The sequence below is a fragment of the Melospiza georgiana genome, chromosome 2 (assembly GCF_028018845.1).
Source record: "Melospiza georgiana isolate bMelGeo1 chromosome 2, bMelGeo1.pri, whole genome shotgun sequence".
In the NCBI taxonomy this organism is placed as follows: Eukaryota; Metazoa; Chordata; class Aves; order Passeriformes; family Passerellidae; genus Melospiza; species Melospiza georgiana.
Window position 1 is genome coordinate 114309298 of NC_080431.1, and position 7708 is coordinate 114317005.

Here is a 7708-nt window from a genome sequence, read left to right on the forward strand (position 1 = left end):
CCCAGATAATCCTGCAGCACATGCAGTGGCTCACAGCTAAACTATGCACTATGAAAAAAATACCACCTCATGTTCTGAATCTGTCACCTGATAATTTTATTTGATCCCCTCTGGGTCTTGTACTACAAGAGACACTTAATGAACATTCCCTGTACTTTTTTTTTTTCCCATTACACTCCTATATAGATTTTTATCATTTTCATCTTTTGCTGTTTCTTTGCCAGTTTGAAGGTTCTCAATCTATTTAATTGCTCTTTATCATCACTGCCACCCATTTCTAGTTCTGTCATCTCCCCCCTTTTTTTTTTCCCCTCATTTTTGCTTTAAATCCAGGGCTCAGAAGAGCACTCTGAGGCCAAGACAAAAGCACAGGCAGTTTACAAACTGGCATAGCAGACTTCTGCTCTGTGAGCCATTTTTTCCTAATTTTTCTTTTTTTTTTTTTGACCAATCCCAAACACTTGATCAATGCTTGGATTTGGCATGATAAACTCTCTACAACATCACTTCCTTCCATGTTAATAACCTCAACAATGGCAGGATTGTTCTCCTCCACATGCATTAATTCATAGCACCAGCAGCAAGCTTCAGCCCCAGTTACCGAGCATGACAAGCTCCCACTTGGGTTCTTCATAATTGGCTTTCATTTATGCTGCTCTCATTAACTTAGAATCATTCTGCACTCTCCCTTCCAGATCACCAATGCATGCTGGTGTTAAACTTAGCACAGATCCATGAGTAACTCAATCCATCCCTTCTGTTGAACAGGACATTTATTCATCTTTTGATTTATTCATCTTTTGGCCAGCAGTCTAGGACACAAAAAAAAAAAAATAAAAAATTCCTCTTATGTCAGAGCAGTTTCATTTTGCTCAGCACCTTTGGTGAGTTGCTCTCACAAGACTCCCTGAAACCCCAGTGTTGTGCATCAGCTAAATCACACTTACTCACAGCCTCAAGTGAGCAGTGCCTTCAAAGAACTCCACCAGACCTGAGAGACTGTTCTGACTCTTTCCTGGTACACCAAACTGTCCATGAACGCTTCAGTTTTCTCCTCCATGGTATTTACCAGAAAACTGGCTGCTATGAATGCCAGTCAAACTTGTCCTGTTCTTTCCCACAGGCTTTCTGGAAGCCTTTTTTAAAAATTGGCATCACTTTTGGCACCCTCATCTTCCCTGCTGCTGTGAACATTGTTGTCTCACATGCCTTTAGCTACAGGTGCAATATGCTTTGAGCTTTTTGGAGTTTAGTTATCTGTTGGACCATTGGCCATCCCATTTCTGATTGTTTTGAAAGAACTTATGACAAGTTCCTCTGCCTTTTACAAATCACATATCAAGCTTTAACTTGTTTTACTGTATATTTCATGCTTCTTTTGCATGAATTTCACCTTTTTAAAATTTTTGAACGAGTTTTTGCAAAGTATCTTTCTGTTCCTTACATCTTGCTCAACCATGCTAAATATCCATCAAAACTTTTTTAAAGAGTCAGAGAAGCAGGTTTTAAGAAATAGGCTTTTTTTTTTTTTTTTTTTTTGTCTCTCCAGAATGGCTGCAAGCATTTTATTCTCTTGACAGGTCCTCTTACCAGGCTGTCCACAGGAACCTTAATCAATGTCCTGCTTGATACCTTCTCTATGGTAGATGTGGACTGTCAATAACTCACTGCAGAACTAAGCCATCAACCCTTCCATTTTACATTCCACTCTTCCAACAAGTGCATAGAAACCCTTCCATTCTGGTCTGCCTGCCTGTCATTCTGTGCTCCAGTCTAAACAGAGCCTAATTTTCCAGCATCTTGACTGTTCTCTAGATGCCCTTCATCAACTTCTGCCCCACACTCTTCAGCCACAGCCAGTGTCACCCTGACCTGTGTGCCTTTCCTCAAGCAGAACATTGGGATCACACTGCACACTGATGCTGCACAGCTCTTTATTTATTCCTTTTACCCATGGAATTCAGGGGCTGCTTCCAGCACTCTTTTGGGAGCCTTTATGTCACCAGCACTTCTCCACCATGAGAAGACAGCCCAGACTCCTGTTGCTGTGTGCCACTTTGGCATGTGGTTGGGAGGTCACCAAATGCTCCCTTCCAGCACTGGTTACAGCAGGAGTTGTCTCTCCATCACCTGGAACCAAGACCATACAATGGAATTTTTAGGGCAAAAGGATGCTTGGCCATCACCTGACAGCAAGGTCTCATCTACAGCATGAGATTTTTTTGATATATTTTCAGGCTCACTTCTCCTTTGCAGGATTGATGTCCTGCTGCATTACAGCTCCAGTGGCAGCCTCCCTGGAGACAGAGGTGGGAATACCTGCCTGGAGGTTTGCTTTACACATTTGCTAATTGAGAGTATTTTCCTCACAATTTGCATGTTGTGACTTTCACAAGAGTTCAGTTGCATTAATCTGCAATGAGCATCTTGCAGTGTCATAACTATCCCTCTGGTTTAACAGCTGCTTTAATACTGTTGAGGGCAAGTAAATGCTTCTTTTTATGTTTTTTTCTTTTTTTTTTTCTAACTGGAGATCTGATATCAATCTCTAGCCTGAGAAGCCAAAAGGTTTAGGCTGAATGGCCTCATACACACTCCTTGTGTTTTAGGTTTATTCTCATTGAATTCCATTGAAATTTTCACTTTGTGTCTCTCCCTCCAGAGACTTTGATTCAGACTGTCCTCATCCTCCTGGAAGACACTGGTTTTCTAAAAATCTCAAACAATTCTAGTTATTTTCTTAAAATCCATCTTTAATACTGGACTGGTTGGTGCTTGTGAAAGTTTAAAGTATTTATTTATTTTGTGAAATGCTAATAACTTCTCTGCCTTCCATTCAGCATCTTTAATCCATTCCTCAAGCTCCCACAAACAATTTTCAAGACAATCCTACGAAAGTAAAGACGGGTAAGAAAGTTTATTTTTTCTTGTGTAACACTCTGGTATCATTAACAGCCATTTCCCATAACTGCTGGGCAATCATGCTTTATAATCTAACAGATCACAGCCACTTTATGGTGGCATGAAAGGACTGATTGTGCAAGCCCTTAAACACTGCTTCCCTAGGACACAAGCAGCCACAACTTTTAGCTCAAAACAGAAGCACAGAATTAGTTGTTTTTAAGATACAGCCTCTTCTGCACTGCTGAGGGGAGCTGTACTTACAAACACACCCTTCACCAAATCAAAGAGCATTCTACATAACCAAGACTTGCTGATTCAAAGTGGGACCTCACGTGCTTAGATTCCAAATTTAGATTTCTTACTATGAATTCTACTTTCAATTACCCCAAGTCTGCTGCATTTTGTTGGCTCTGATGTACACAGCTTTCTACACAAAAGAAGTCTTGAGAGCTTCCACACACGCACACTGTCACTGCTGTATTTATAGGCAAGATGCTCAAACATTTGCATTTTATTGTAAGGGGTAAATTGTGCCATACAGTACAGAAAAAATTCAATACTGATTCACAAAACAGCCCTGATTTTTCAGCTGATAGGAAATGGTTCTAATTCCCTTTCCACCATCAAATCTAATTTAAAGTAACCCACTGTAGTGCAAATACATCAGATACTCAGTAATCTCCTGTAATGGCAGGGAAATTCATCACAAATTGCTGAATGTTATGAATCATCTTGTGAACACATAACTGCCATACACTGAAAAAGGCGCTTTAACAAGTGATTTCATTCATTTATGTCAATACTTCATAATTAGCACAGAGAAGTGTCTGTAAATTGAACTCTTGAGCATCACACTGCTTAGTTACCATTTTTTTTAAAATATTTTCAGCACTTGATGTAATGGAAGACCCCATTTAAATTTTGTGCCAATGACAAATGACATTTTTATTTTCTCTTCTAAATGTGTTAGCAGAAGCTAATGAACTGAACAATGTTCAACAAAGCCATAAGCATATGCTGACCTGTACTACATAAACAGTTCCACTGACTTTATCAGGGATATTAATGTGAGTTTTTGACGGATATTCAAACCCTGTTGCTCAATAACATATAATAATAAAAGAACTATTGGTTTATATGGAAGTTAGTGCTGGTGCTCATTCAGAAGTAACAGCTGACAAGACAAACATTGACAGCCAGATGCTTAGAAGAGCTCTCTTCTGCACACCAGCCTGAAGACCCAGATTTAGCCACCTTTTCATTTGTAAACGAAGAACTTTGAAAGCTTTGCAGGGTATTCTATCCAAGGCACACAGAATTTTGAAAGCATTATGATGTCCCCAAAACCAGAGATCAGGGTCTCACTATTCTCCAACAGAGACTCAGCTTTTCTACAGAGACCTAACAATTTTACAATTTCAGGGCTTGAGTGCCCAAAAAGCCATACCTGGACTTTGGTTTTCTGGTCACTGCTTTAAGCACTGGGTGGAAATAATTAATAATTTCTACTTGGGCTCCATAATCTCAAGATGCCAAGTCACTGAAATTTAACAGCTTAGTGGTGACAGCTGGTTGGTTGTACCTGTGGAACGCACAGCCTTGGCCCATTTTAACAGCAAAATAAATAATTCTCTCTGCAATTTCCTTTGCAATTGGGCATAACCCAAACCATGCCCAAGGCCAGCTCCTGCCCAGGGGCTGACATAAGGTGGCTTGGTCATCCATGGGAATCTGCAGTAGAACTTCATTCTCTCAGGAGCAGCTGGAAGGTTTAGGCAAACTGCTCTCCTAGGCCAGAGAAGGAAGTGCAAGACTATAAATATATCCATGATCCCAGTGATAATTCCACTTTGACGCTTCTTACCAGGATAACTTCCCACTCATCAGTTCTAAAAAATCCTCAAGCCCCAGCTTTGAGTTTGTCTCATCCTCCATGGCTCCCCAGGAATGCAGAGCCATGGACTAATTTGCACAGGCTGTGCACACCAAGGTAAACATGCAAGAAAAGCTTTGCCTTACTCTAATGTTGCTAATTAATGACCAAATAATTATTAAAATAATCTAATATTTCCCTGTGCTTTGAAATAGGAGACCTAATCTTGAGCCCTTATTACATACTGCTTATTTTTGCTTTTATTTCTTAATTGAAAACAGTGTTGCCTTTTTTTTTTTAATTTCACAAGATTTAACCCTTAACAAGGTATACATATCTCCTCTGGACACTTATTTGAAATTACATGTAATGCTTAATTACATCTTCTTAACTCTGCAATTTTCCTCACACTTTCAGTCCTTCAGTGCTCATTAAAATCTTTACTGATAATACATCCAAAACAACCAGACATGCAAACTTGTCTCTTGCATCTAAAGTTTCTAAGGATATCCAGGCCTGTAACTGCTGCTAGGTTTATCAATACAAAATGTATTTATTTAAAGGTATAAAAAAAAAACCAAAAAAAAAAAACCAAAAAGAAACCAACTTCAGGCTACTTAGTGTTCCAATTCTCAATAGTTACAATAAACCATAAAAATTAGGAAAATCCCACCTCTCCTTCCATACCACCTTCAAAGTATTTTTTTCTCCTTTTAGTAGTCAAATACAGATTTTTCCATGACATTTTGATTAGGCTCTTACTGTGAACACATTAAGTGATAATTGGTCCAAAAATACTTATCGAGGCAGGAATATCAGCATACAGTAAATACCAGGAGCACCATAGGCAGCTGCATGAATCACTTCACATACCTGTGGTTTTCCAGGTTCCTGTGCTTAGTCATGAGTACACTCTTCATAGTCTCGTACACAGAGCACAATTTCTGCCAATTCTTGTTCTTGGCTTCTACACTGCCACCTGTAGTCACACAAGAGAAATTAGCAATATTTTATGCTGCAAATCCTATTAGCGCAATGTTTCAGCTCACTTGTTTTTCTAGACAAACATTCTAAAGCGTCCCCTTTTGTAAAAGGTGCATTTCAATATTCAAACCAAGTTATTTACATTTTTCTCTTCAATACGTTTGAAGAAAAAAGAAAGAAGAATCACCACCAAGCAATCCCAATTCATTTTAAACCAAGAGGACACTTAAAACTCTCAGACTCTTTGCAGATTTTTATTTTATCCTCCTTGCTTGGTGGACACATCATAACCTTGACAGAGCAAAATGACTTCTGAAGTGGCAATGCAAAAACATCTGCACTTAATTACTTGGTAAATACAAAAAAAACCTAATTGGATTTGTTCTTCCATCTGAAAAATGAACATAGTTTTACAGAAACATAATATCCATGTTCAGCTTGGTTACCTTATATAGGTTATAAGGAAATGTATGCAAATAAAAATTGCAAGTATTTGAAGGCAAATACTTCTCTTATATCTTAGAGAAAAAACAGCGATCTTGAACTTTTTTATACAATGAAAACCATTCAATTTATTCCAGGCTTACTGCACTTTGAGAAATATGCCACAGATAACAACTTACAACAAAATAAGACCTAAACACAGCACACCCAGAGACCTCACGTTAATCCTTCCCTGAAAATGTGAAAAAACCAGAAGATTCGTGCCTTCCTAGAAAAACCGAAGCTTCCTGGTGCTCAGAGCACGGGTTTCACCGAATAGCGAAGTTTCGGAGTACGAGCTCTGGGGGGAAACCTGGCTTTTGCACGCACATGCCTTCTCCTTTCCTGCAGCTAAGTCAGAGCTGCTCACCATCCCTGGGAGCCCGAATGCTCCCTGGGAAAACGCTCCGGAGCCGGGAGCGGACAAGAACAAACTCGGGAGGCTCCGGGCGCCCGCACCCTGCGCTGCCCTACGGTGAAACCGCGCACTGAATGGAACAGAAACCGAAATCAAACGCGATTTCCAAGAACAGGTTGGTCTTAGAAAAAGAAGGAAAAAAAAAAAACCCAAAAACACAACAAACAAAAAGCAAACCTGAAGATGATATAATAAAGAAATAAAATTCCCAAGCGCCGACGCACACGTCCAGGTAGCGCTCTCGCCTTCCCAGCAGCGCCGGCCACTCCCGGACGGGAGCGGCTCCCCCGGGACGCGGTCACCATCCCAGCCGGGCTGCGGCCGCTCAGGTGCGCCGGGCACCGCCCCGATGCCACCGAACCGTGCCCAGCCCGAGCCCCCCGAGCCCCCCGGCCGCGCTGGGCTCCGGCGGTGCCCGGGCGGGGAGCGGGCGCTGCGCACCCACCTGCGCTGGCCGGGCCGGTGCCGCAGCGAGAGGCGGCGGCTGCAGCTGCTGCCGGCAGCGCGGCTCCCCCGCTCGCTGCTCTCCGTGCCGCCGCCGTGCAGCCCCGCGGACGGAGCCGCGCGTCCCGGAGCCGCCGCGCCGCCCGGGATTCCTGCGGGAGGGCGGGCGGGAGGCAGCGAGGGAGGAGGCGGCTCAGGGCTGGGCACAGCCTCCCGCTCCCCCGCCGGCTCTGCCTGCCTCCAGCCCCTCCGGGCAGGCACGTTCTGCCGCACGGCGCCCGGGCGGACCCGCAGCGCGCACCTCCGGCCCCTTCCCTTCCCTTTTTATCGCGGGGCCGCGGCTCCCGCCGCCGCTCCCGCCGCCGCCGCTGTCGTGCGGGGGGCTCGGCATCCGCGCCGGAGCCGCCTGCGCACGGCCGGTCCGCCCCCGCCGCCGCCGCCGCCGCGCTCGCACCGCCCGCACCGCCCGCACCGCCCGCCGCCCACCTGTCCGCGCCCCGGGCCCGCCGGAGCCGCCCCCGCTCCGGCCCCGCTCCCCGCAGCGGCCTCCGGCACCGCGGGGCTCTCTCTGCGGCTCCCCCGGCTCGGGGCTCTGCGCAGGA

General features: G+C 44.1%; 1 long non-coding RNA gene across 1 annotated transcript; it reads right to left on the reverse strand.

Annotated features, from left to right (window-relative positions):
* Positions 1-1942: 1942 nt before the first annotated feature.
* LOC131080331 (uncharacterized) lies at positions 1943-7192 on the reverse strand. The gene is made up of 3 exons (XR_009114159.1): positions 7108-7192; positions 5651-5756; positions 1943-2130 (listed from the first exon to the last, which is right to left on the reverse strand). It is a non-coding gene; the product is annotated as an uncharacterized LOC131080331 (long non-coding RNA).
* Positions 7193-7708: the final 516 nt, after the last annotated feature.